This window comes from Rutidosis leptorrhynchoides, chromosome 3, assembly GCF_046630445.1.
Source record: "Rutidosis leptorrhynchoides isolate AG116_Rl617_1_P2 chromosome 3, CSIRO_AGI_Rlap_v1, whole genome shotgun sequence".
NCBI lineage: Eukaryota > Viridiplantae > Streptophyta > Magnoliopsida > Asterales > Asteraceae > Rutidosis > Rutidosis leptorrhynchoides.
In genome coordinates, this window is record NC_092335.1 from 659,008,310 (window position 1) to 659,020,560 (window position 12,251).

Here is a 12,251-nt window from a genome sequence, read left to right on the forward strand (position 1 = left end):
AATGTGTATTAATTTAAGGATTCACGTTACAAGAAAACTTCTAATCAAATAGATTAAAGAATACTGAATCGACTTTGATAACAAGATAATCTGTTTGAATAAATTTAATAATTTTAACTTTTTTTTTGTTTTTTTGCAAAAATAAAAAAAGAAGTATATTTAAGCTCAATGTATGTCAAACTGACAAGGACTAAATGCACAACAATAAACAAGGAGATGCCTAAGCAAAACTAAGCCTACTAATGTAACCAAACCGTACCACTGTATCAACCATCAAGCGAGTTTGCCGTTGAGCAAGTCTTCTTACCCTGAGATACCCGTCTACAAAACTTTCCTTAAACTTGTCTATAAGTGACATTTTTCTTGATTGTTAAGCCTACATTCGTCAAACCAAGAACCTCCAAAGACAACCCGTTAAAATGCCTGACCCAAAAGAACACCCCCCCCCCCCCCCCCCCCCCCCCCCCCGAAACCAAAGAAGTACCCCAACGACAGCAAGATCACTTGTACCTTTATTCAAAGAACCGAAAACTAAATTATCACCCCCATCTTGATGAACCTACAAATTCGCACCAAATTATCACCCACGCTTGTACCTTAATAATATATATAAATACTAGATTTAAGAGCATGTGTGTTGCACGGGTATTCTTCCGCAAACAATCATGATAATGATTTCTAACTGCATACATACATACATACATACATACATACATACATATATATATATATATATATATATATATATATATATATATATATATATATATATATATATATATATATATATATATATATATATATAATTGCAAAATACAAACATTTGCATAAAGATCAATGCCTGTTGATCAACCCCTTCTCATCTATATAAATATAACATGTATTTTTAACGATCTATGAAATCATTAAAAGATACTTACAGATCAGTGAAGTCGAAGCCGTTTATACTGTAAAAGGTTTGTGGTTACCAATAAGTTTAATAGCCTCAATGAAAGAAATCAAAATTGTTTTAATTGGTACCGATTAGTTGTTTGATACGATAAGAATGACGAAACATTTTATTGCAATGTCTGCAGCCTTCTTCCATTTAAAGTCGTTCTTTTTTATTTGCTATTACCCAAACCACCACCCGTTTTTTTTTTTTATATCAGTTTTCCCCATGGAAACAATATACGTTAATATTGATTTGATATTTGTTATCTAAAATGAAGGAACATTTTAATTTAAACACAATGGACCAACAGATTGTAACATCCCGTCTTTTTATTTTAATAATATCCTCAGTATCTCGATTCGTATCCTCCATTAGCTAACATTCTTAAAATATTTTCGTTATTGGATTATAACATCTCTCGTACTCTCGTGTAATTCAAAATAATTCATTTGGTTAATTCACGCACCCGCACCCAAACTAGAGGGACTAAACTTGCAAAGAGGCCAAAGATTTGATTAGGTCAACTAGTCAAACCTTCAACCTCCTCCTCTCATTTTCTCTCTTTCTCTCTTTTCATACTTCCATTTTCCTCTCAAGAACTCAAACAAGATTCATCATCTAATTTCGGATTTGGAGGCTAACATCAAAACAAATTACATAGTTGGAATCCTCTCTTCATCCTCTTCGACTTGATACCAATTTCATCTCATTTGGGTAACTTTCTAAAATTACTAGATTTTGTGTTCTTGATGTTTTTGAATTATAAAAGTGTTAATTAGTGTCTATGGCTCGTGTATAACATGAATATATGTTTTGTTTGTTCGATTTGTTGTTTTGAGTAACTAGTTTGAACACTTGAAAATGGGTTTGCTTAATCTTTGATTTTGGAAGATTAAATGTTGTTAAATTGTTAAAGTTCATGTTTTAATTGTGTTACTAGTATCACTAGCTTCATTTTGATGTATAGGTTGATTTGTAAAACTTCAAAAACATGATTAATGATTTTGTGATTCTTGATTAGGGTTTGATCGTTCTTGAGATGAACTTTTTGATGCTTGAATGCCATGAAATGTTAATTGTTAGTGTGTAGTTGTAATGCATGTTTCATTACCTTCAAAACGGCATATCATATGTGTGAATCGGATTCCCGAAACTTAAAATGCATTTTGTGAACTTGAAACTTGAAAATGGACTTTAAATGATCACATGACGAGAAATCGGTTATTGAAAATGATGTTTTTGTTTGATGAAACATGTTTAGTTATGTTCCTTGTCAAAAGAGCTTTCCAACGATATAAGGTGCGAGTTCTAAATGTTTACGGTTTGCATTTTGTGCTAAAACGAATTTTGGATCAAGACTTGAACATTTGAAACTGGCCAGGTACCAGCTCCCGTGTATTGTCGCGGCGCGACAATTGTGGGCCGCGGCGCGGCATAAGCCGTGTCCAGGCTCTGACCTCCTTGGTCAAAATAAGAAAAATGTTTGGCAGACTATGGACCTCCGATTCACATGAGACTTGTTCTAACATGCTTTTATATGAATAAAAACCTCAGAAAAATAGTTCGAGACCCGACCCGAACGCGTTGACTTTTTCGTTGACTTTGACCCGACCAAAGTTTGACTTTTGTCAAACTTAACCAAATGATTATGCAATCTTTCTAACATGATTCTATACTTGTATCTTGCATGAAACTTGACAATTTGATTCACATGCTTTATAATCGAGTCGTAGCAAGCCATAGGACTAATTGAACATCTTTGACCTATCGTATTTACCGTTATTGCCACAACCTATATGTTTAGGTCAAGACTAGCTTTGTCTTTGCACGCGTTTACTTGTTGAAGTACTTTATTACTCTTGCACTCAAGGTGAGATCATAGTCCCACTTTTACTCTTTGAACTTACATTTGGGATGAGAAAACATAAACGTTTCTTTTTAACTAAATGAACACAAGTACAGGAAAACAAACATTCTACATACGAGTTTGATCAAAAATCCTCAATTCGATTATCATTAGTTACACTTGCCGGGTGTAAGCGAGAACTTATGTTATATGGCCATATGGGTTTGACAAGCCCTCATTCAAACGGTTCGCTACCGTTTACGAATGAAATATATTTTCGAGAAACAGTGTATGTTCTAACACTATTGTGATGGGGTTCTATGGAAGGAATGTTAAGCCTTGATAATTGGGTGCTCGTGAATATTAACTTTTAGAATGTATTACTATTTTATCAATGTTGCAAATCTTGTGGTTCGACTTACTTTTACTCACTTACTTACTTAAACCTATGATTTCACCAACGTTTTCGTTGACAGATTTCTATGTTTTTCTCAGGTCTTTGAACGCTATGTGAAACATGCTTCCGCTCATTATTTGATACTTTCATTGGATGTCGAGTATACATGCATTTCATGGAGCGTCTTTTGACTTTCTTTAAAACTGTGTCGCATAGGTTTCACATGTAACTATAACCTTGTAACGTAACTTTTGGATGAACAATTCTTGTAAACTTTGAAACAATCTTTATTTTTGAAAGGAATGCGACATATCTTTGGTCAAACGTCACGTTAAAGACCTATGACCACGCAACGGGACCTAAGTAGTCGACGCCTTCAATTGACGATTTGTCGGGGTCGCTACAAGTGGTATCAGAGCATTGGTTGTAGGGATTTAGAGTTCATTGGTGTCAACCCCGAGTCATAGGGTACATTAGTGAATCTAGACTACAACCGGCATATAGACTTGAAGTAGGAATTACTTGACTATTTGTGCATTTATACTCGAACGTTTCTACTCATAACTAACTCTCGTTTCATCTAAATCTTTCGTTGTTTAATTTGATTGACGCGCCACCTTGACTCTATAGAATAATGTCGAATGCACATATGAATCAGGGTAATATAATTGCCGGGATTATATTACGGTGACTCATATGAACGTTCTGACATTACGACACAAAGAATTTAAGGCGAGTCAAGGAAAATTTTCTCTTCATCATTATTCCATATCACGATTAGTATTGTTAAGAATACTAATCAACGATATTCTTGTGTCATGAAGGAACAATGGCTCACCAAGGTCAACACAATACTCCTCTCGAAACTCTAGAACAAGCTCTTCAATGAATGATAGCCACCGCCGTGGGTGCGGCCGTGGCCGATCACTTTTCCAACAACAACAATCGTGGGGCCGGTAATTCAAACGAAGGTTGCTCCTACAAAAACTTCATGAAGTACAATCCTCCCACTTTCGATGGAACCGGGGGACCGGTTGCTCTCACCCGATGGTTTGATCAAACGGAATCCGTTTTTAGCATAAGCGGTGGTCGGGACCAAGATAAGGTCAAATTCTCCACCCTCACTTTCACCGGTGTTGCTCTCTCATGGTGGAACACGCATGTACAATCTGTGGGTATCGATGAAGCTCACACACTCTCTTGGACCGAATTAAGAGAAAGAATGATCACCGAATACTTCCCGCGCGACGAAACTCAAAGGCTCGAACAGGGGCTAAGGAATTTAAAAACGGTCGGGAATGACCTCGAAGCTTATAATCAACGGTTTGTCGAACTAGCCTTAAGTTGCCCGAACCTCATGACTCCTGAATCCCTAAGAGTTGAACTTTACTTGGAAGGCCTCCCAAAGAGCATTCACCACGAGGTAGTAGCATCCAAACCCGCCAACCTACAAGAGGCTTTAACGATGGCCCGCCAATCTATAAAAACGGTGAATGAAATTGAAGCGCCGGCACCAACGGCCGAGGACCAACCGGGTAACAACAAAAGAAAATGGGAAGCCTCTCCATCGAGCAACTACAACAACAACTTCACCAAGAAGTCCTTCACCTCCGACGGCAAGAAAGGGTATGCCGGAAACCTGCCCTACTGTAACGAATGTCGCAAACATCATTTGGGTGAATGTGGCAAACCATTTTGCATCAGGTGTCAAAGAAGTGGCCATGTGGCCCATATTTGTAAAAGTACCGTTAGCTCAAAAGACGCCCAATGCGCCAAGGGCGGTTGTTTGTTTCGAATGTGGCCAACCGGGTCATTATAGGAATGCGTGCCCAAAGAAGAAAGCCAACCCCAACGCACGCCGTTGAACTTTCAACATCGACACCTAGTGTGACACCCCGTACAAAATCATCGTGTACGGTACATCAACAACAGGATCATTACAAGGTCAAACACTATATGCTGTTTGAAAACCAGTTTTGCATTCATGAACAGATAACGTTTTACAAAAGATGAATAGGAAACATTAACATGAGTACATGATACTAAGGTCATTACAAAGCTATGGTTTTGAAAATAACATAAGTTGGGAATGCAAAGTAAAAGTTTCATGCTTGAGACATCTCTAAGTAATGCAGCGGAAGTCTAACACAGCAAGTCTGTAACAGCAAGTCTATACACCGAGACTAGAACAGCAAGGCTAACAGCAGAAGCAACAACGTCTAAACACCTGAGAAATACATGCTTAAAAAGTCAACACGAATGTTGGTGAGCTATAGTTTGTTTGTATTCAGTAATGTAATGTAGGCCACGAGATTTCAGTGCTTCAAACAAGCGTTTCAAATCAGTAATTCAAATCAGTATGATAAAGTATATGTATAACCGTGGGCACTCGGTAACTAACTTAACGTTTATACCCCCTGAAAGTACACTTGGCAAGTGCGTATGTCTACGAAGTATTAAACAATCGTTAAATGCTAGCGCGACTAGCCCGAGTGGGGATGTCAAACCCTATGGATCCATATCTAAGATTCGCGTTCATGGTTCAAAAACTAATGATTAAACGTTACCGAGCTAAAGGGAATGTTTATGCCGTTGTATAACCCACACATATATAAGTTTAAGTACTCGTGCCTAGTATGTAAAATATAAAATCCGCATGTATTCTCAGTTCCCAAAATAAGTTAAAGTAAAAAGGGAATGCTATAACTCACAGTGATAAAAGCGGTAAAGTCGGTAATGAAAGTACGCAAGTAGTAAGTCGGTTCGAAAGGTCATCAACCTAAATCAAGGGTTACTAGGTCAGTAGGTTGTTTTTATAAATTATAATAGTGCATAAAATAAGTTTAAGTGTCATCATCATCATCATTCATCATCATAAAAGCTAAGTAAGTTCGACAAGAATAGAGATCGAAACAATAGGCTGACTTCGGTCAGCTGCTGCGACTTCTACGTAAATCGAAAAGATGCATAGTCAGTGGCTATGGCTCCGTATGTGAGTCCCCTAAACGCTGACCAATTTTCAGAACCTAACTCGTCTTCGTTTGACCGTGGCGACGGTTTAAGTGCGAGTAGGTCAGAAATTTCAGCACAACGTTAATAGGGTGTAGTGACTCTCGGAGGGCCATAAATCCTAAACCGTAACTCGGATTAAGACGAGGCCTAAACAGAAAATCATCTACTCGAACCAAACTAACTCAATATCAACTTTACAGTAGCCCAGGTGGTCTGATCAGATACGAAAATCAGTGGACAAGTGCTCCGGTGAGGTTCTTGGTGCTTGATGCTCATCACGGTTCTCATCCTTGATGCTTGTAGCTTCAAGTGTACAACTCGTTGATGGTTTAGCATCACTTTTGACCAAGATTCTACCATCAATACACAATATGTTAAGACCAAGTGGTAACACAACTCATTTAAGAGTCTTAGATGGATGATGAACCAAGGTTACATCATATCCTTAGTCTTAACACAATTACAAGTCCTATTTACAAACAAAGTTACAAACTTTACATCAATCAAACAAGTATGAACATGATCCAAGTCAAAAGAGGTGATGGAACCCTAAGCTAGAGAGCTTGGATCCCTTTCACACAATTTATAAGGTCACAAAGCTAGAAAGCTTGAACCTTTAGTGTTCTTGAAGATCTTGAAGCATAAAGCTTGGATCTTTAAGATATATGAAGATAACAAACAAAAGTTTGAATATTTATCACAAAATAACAAGATTAAAGTAAAAGAAAGATGAATCTACAAAGTTGGTGAAGATTCAAAGCTAGAAAGCTTGAATCTTCCATGTTCTTGAAAGATTCATGCTTGAATCAACAAGATATAAGCAAGATCAAAGCTAAAAGGAACTTTGATCTCCATAATATGATGATGATGGCCACGAAAATGAAAGGAAAAGAAGAAGAAAAAGAAGACTTACAAGCAATACTAGAAAGGGAAGAAAGAAAGAACAAGTGTGTGTGAAAACCAAATGAGCAAATGATTTGAATGAGAGGTAAATGGCTAGTATTTATAAGCAAGGAATTTGACAAGGATTGATGACATGGACAAGGGCTAATTAATTGGGTCACTTGCTAGAGTAGGGTGGGCTTGAGCCCAACAAGGTAGAAAGTCCAACAAGACTAACTATTGTGCATAATTAAATTACTACGCGTAATTAAGCATCCAAAAACCCAGGTAATTATTATTATAAAATAATAATTAATATTTTGCAGTCATAATATTTCGATTATGACAAAAGTTAAATGTGCGCGCAAGTTCGCGGTTTATTCGAAACGTCAAATAACACTAACGGTTATAAAGGCTTCCAATGATCAAGTTATGTATCCTACGTACTCTAAGGCACGTTTTAACATATAAATGGAAGTAAACCACGTAAATCAAGTTTCCAGAGTATAAAGTAACACAGTATGCACAAATACGCAGTTTCGCAAAAACACAAGGCACAAAAGCAAGTCGAAAAAGCCGGGTCGTTACAGCAACCCACCTGTTAATGGAAATTTCGTCCCGAAATTTGAGGAGTGACAAAAAAAAATGCTACCGTATTTAAATAAGAAGTAGCGTATCAAAGTTCCGAAAGATTCGTGGGCTAAAAAGTGAGCTATTTACTTTGAAAGGTACTCTGACGTATAAAAGTAAGAATAGGTATATGCTATTAATTAAGTCTCTTAGGAGATCAACAAATTGATTTCGTTTCTGGTTAACATGAGTATGTTGTCTGAATATATCCACAAAAGAAAAGATGATGTTTTTAGCCTTACAGGCATCTTTAGTAAGCTGGATGCATGAAATACATCATGAATGTTACTAAACTCATCTAAAACATTGAGCGCTTATGTCGCAATACAAAGCTGACAGGTAGGATGGAAAACATGGTGATCATAACCATGCGATTTGATGTCTGGATAGTGTTAGCCACGGATTTTACTAACCCCTTTATTTCGGAAAGAGACCATAGGCATAAAGAACTCGATATTTAAGAACGTTTCATTTGACTATATGAATTGAAACTTTTGCTGAAAGTGAATAATCGGACATATATGCAATGCAAGCCATAATTATCTATAGTGCCTTCAGGACGGTCTGAACGAACAATGAAGGATATCACCCAGTTTACCATACTGCAGGTGAACTTATCCTTAGATGGAATGAAAGAACAGTTTCATAATGTAACTTTATCCTTTCAGTTACATGTAGAAGTTAGGGTTAACATTAACTAGAACAACATATAGTTGCAACCAATGAAGAAAGGAATGTGTAGAGTAACCATATCCGTATTACAGATGTTTTAAGCAGTCCCTTCCAAGAGGATAACAAGATTCATAGATTCCTAAAGTATGTTACTTTACATTTCTGAAAGAGAATCGCACGAAAGGTGTGATCTTTGAACCAGGGTGAACTCTTCGAGCGGTTTGTTCTGAATTTATCCTTATACTTAAGGAGATGCACGGACAAGAAGATACGTGGACCCTTGGTCGTAAAGAACGGTTTACTCTAAGTGAAAAGAATCTCAAAACGATTCCTTGTACCTCAACCTACTAATTCATAGAGATGATTTTTACGAGGATGTTGCGATTAGCCGTGAAATATTGAGAATAGAAACCTACCTAGTGCCCTTCCTACAATGGGGTGACCATTGAGTGTACCTCAGAAAACTGATTTATCGGCCCGCGATTTTGGCATGTTTAACCTTAAAAGGGACATTTTTCGAGTACAAAGACTTCCTAACAAATTTTTTTTTTTATAAATCTGCCACCCAAAGTGGCTCAAGCGTTTTTAACAAGGATTTTAATAGTAAGCTTCATCCCTAACGGAGGGAGAGAAGAAGTGTGATCCCTACATGGTGTAGTCTAATACGGAAACCTTTAATAAAATCAACCGAGGAAGTTTTGAAAAACCTTTAAACGGTTGATGCGACAACATAAATGGAACGAAGTTCTTGGTAAATTTAGAAGTATGTATAACGAGTACCATTTGCACAAAATTATTTGACTTAAAACAACTCAATAAAGGAGCGATTTTTAATCATCTTGAAGGTATAACTTAGTATGTACTAACCCAAAATAAGTAAGGGTAAATTTATACATATATGATTTTATAAATCTCGTAAGTGATAGAAAAGTTTTTAGTACTTTCATTTGTCCATAAATCTCGTGAGGACCGCACAAATAAGCAACGTGTAAATCAACGTGTAAAAATTTTGATAAACATAGTTTTTCGTATTTCAGAGGTTACGAGTTGAAAAAGGTCGAGTGAAAGATCTTTGAATCATCGGTTGACATGTTACTAGGTAATGAAAACTAATGAATTAAATGTAGTTTTGATGATTATCCGAACTTAAGTCTTTGGCCCAAAAATGTTTACGTCCGAAGCCGTTGCTAAAAAGTGAGGTATGAAGGATAGAGCATGAGGATGAGAAGTTAATCGCTTCTTGACTTTGCAGAATGCCACACAGGTTATGGCTAATATTAAAGTCGGAATACTAATGATGTTAATATCGCTAGATGAGAATTTCCTTGGAATAGGTCAGGACTTTGAGTTATGTAAGATAGGGCATCGCTCCGACAGATGTGAAGAATAAGATCCCTGGGGTAACGCAGTAATTTTGAATGGTTTAAGTGTTTGTGAATGCCCGAAGGCTCTGCATGACGTGGTAGTAAGTGCCTTCATCACATACACACACATGAATCTCTTAGTTTCGACAGTTGTCTGTCTTCATGATGACTTGGATACGAATAAGCAACGAAAAATTTTATATTGACAAGCAACGAAAATTTTATAGAATTCATTTAAGGTGACGATGTAAGAAAAGAAATTAAGTTCTTAGCAAACTAGGGTTATGTACAACACGTACCATTCAAGGTAAAATATCCTTTGAATAAAAGATTTGATTTGTAAAAGTGAAAGTAAAATTTCATATGTATTTGTCAAAAAGAAGTAATTATTTACTTTATTTTATATAACGTATACGATTTCAAAAATTTGCACGAATGGCAAATAAAATAAATTTATTTTTATTAAGTTTTGAGAGGATCGCACAGTAAAATAGTGTAAGTAAAATTTTGGCAAACAAAATTTTCATATTTCGGAGGTTACAAGTTGAAAAAAGATTGATGAGAATCGAGTAAAAGACTTTTGAAAATCTCGGGTGATATTTGAGCAAAAATGTTACGAGGTAATGAAAACTGTTGAATTTTAATGTGGTTGATGACTATTAGTAGGGCATAAGTCCTTCGACCAAAAATGCTTAAGTATAAAGTTATTGCTTATAAGTGAGAAACGAAAGGGAGAGTATGAGGACGGGGATTAACTACCCATTGATTTTGGAAATTCCGAACTGGTATGACTAATATCGAAGTAAGAAGGGTGATGGTGTGATTATCATTGATTAAGAATTCTCTCGGAATAAGTTAGGATTCAGTGTCGCATAAGAATGAGTATCAAATACGATTCTTGGGTAGTATAGTATTTGAATTGCTGAAGTGACGGGATACAATTTCCTTTAAGTATCGTTGTCCATTGTATCGGTTTCTTTCATGGCTAGAAAGTGAGCAGATTTGGTGAGGCGATCAACGATAATCCCGATAGTGTCATAACTGCCGACTGTTTTCGGTAGTTTCAGAATGAAATCCATCGTCATCCCTTCCCATTTCCATTGTGGGATCTCGGGTTGTTGAAGTAATCCGGATGGCTTTTGGCTCACCATTCTCGCGAGGTATACGAATAATCTTCTTACTATAAATAACTTTCGCTTTCGTCCTTGAAAGTCAGTTCGTTCCAACTATTTCCTCAAAGCTTTCTAACTCGATGAGTATTAGGTTAATTTTAAGGTCCATTCCAACCAATTCTTATTATACTGCAGTGAAAATTTTTATCAACCTTCTCAAATAACATCTGCTTGTGCGCTAGTAACTAATCCTTTCCAACTACTACTATAAAACTTCCAAGTTTTGTTGGCATGAGGTCATCTCCAAATGACCCACCTGTTAATTTTTAAGGTACTATCTTAAATTACTCCTCTATATCTGCCAACTTACCATTAGCTTGTCCTATAGAATACTTAACTCTCATGATTGTTAATGGCTTATTAGTCATCACACTAGGATTCTTAGATATAAGGTTTCTATCACTCTAGTATTAAACAATTCCGAGACGATAAATCGTTGTGAAGAAACGTACCCTAACTAAAATCAGGATCCATGCGAGTCTCCATAGCTGAGATAACGATTGCCCTATCGTATGTGAGTCAAAAGTTTTTTTTTTTTCCTATTTGAGAACTTTTTCCTTAAGTATCCAGGGTGTCTATATCTATAACAAATTTTTGGGCTATCAATTCTGCAGTCCAGGCCCTTCTCGTACAGTATCTAGACTAAGTGGTTATTCCTGCCTTTATTAGACCATAATGCGTATACTCAAGTGGTTCCTACCAAAATTTCCTTTGAATCACTTCATATTCCTTATGTAGTAACATTGGGACTTCTGCATAATTCACTTCAATATAATTACGCTGGTCTGGCGTCATTATATTGTACTAAATCGTACGTTCATTCCAATATCACTCCATATGGTCAATGTAATGTGATCACTTTCAGTTCTACTCAATTTCATCCAACGGTGCTTTATCTATGCTATCTCAAAACAAAATCTACATAAATAATCTCACGGTTTCTCGGTGTGGGTGCGTAAGTTCCGTAGGTCATGCACCAATGCCTAAATGTCCTGAAATTTATTCAAAATGTTCAGGTTCAGGTAACATCGTTAGGTTCCTTTCTAGAAATTCAATCTGCGTCTCGCGTCGAGTTGTATGTGTAGCAAGTAGTAGTACGATATGTCTTGAGGTGACTCCCAAGTCTTTGGGTATGGTTGAGCATCAGTAGAAGGCACTCTGACCTTGTGAAAGGAGATGTCCTCCCGACTTCCCCAATGCCTAAGAGTGTTAGGGTACTAAATCCAGAAATGTCGTCAGATCGTCGAGCAGTGGTGAAGAACGAAAGAGATAAGTGACGGTCATGAAAGCGTACGAGATACGAGCCATCTTGCAGGAACTGAACAACCTTCGAATGTTCACA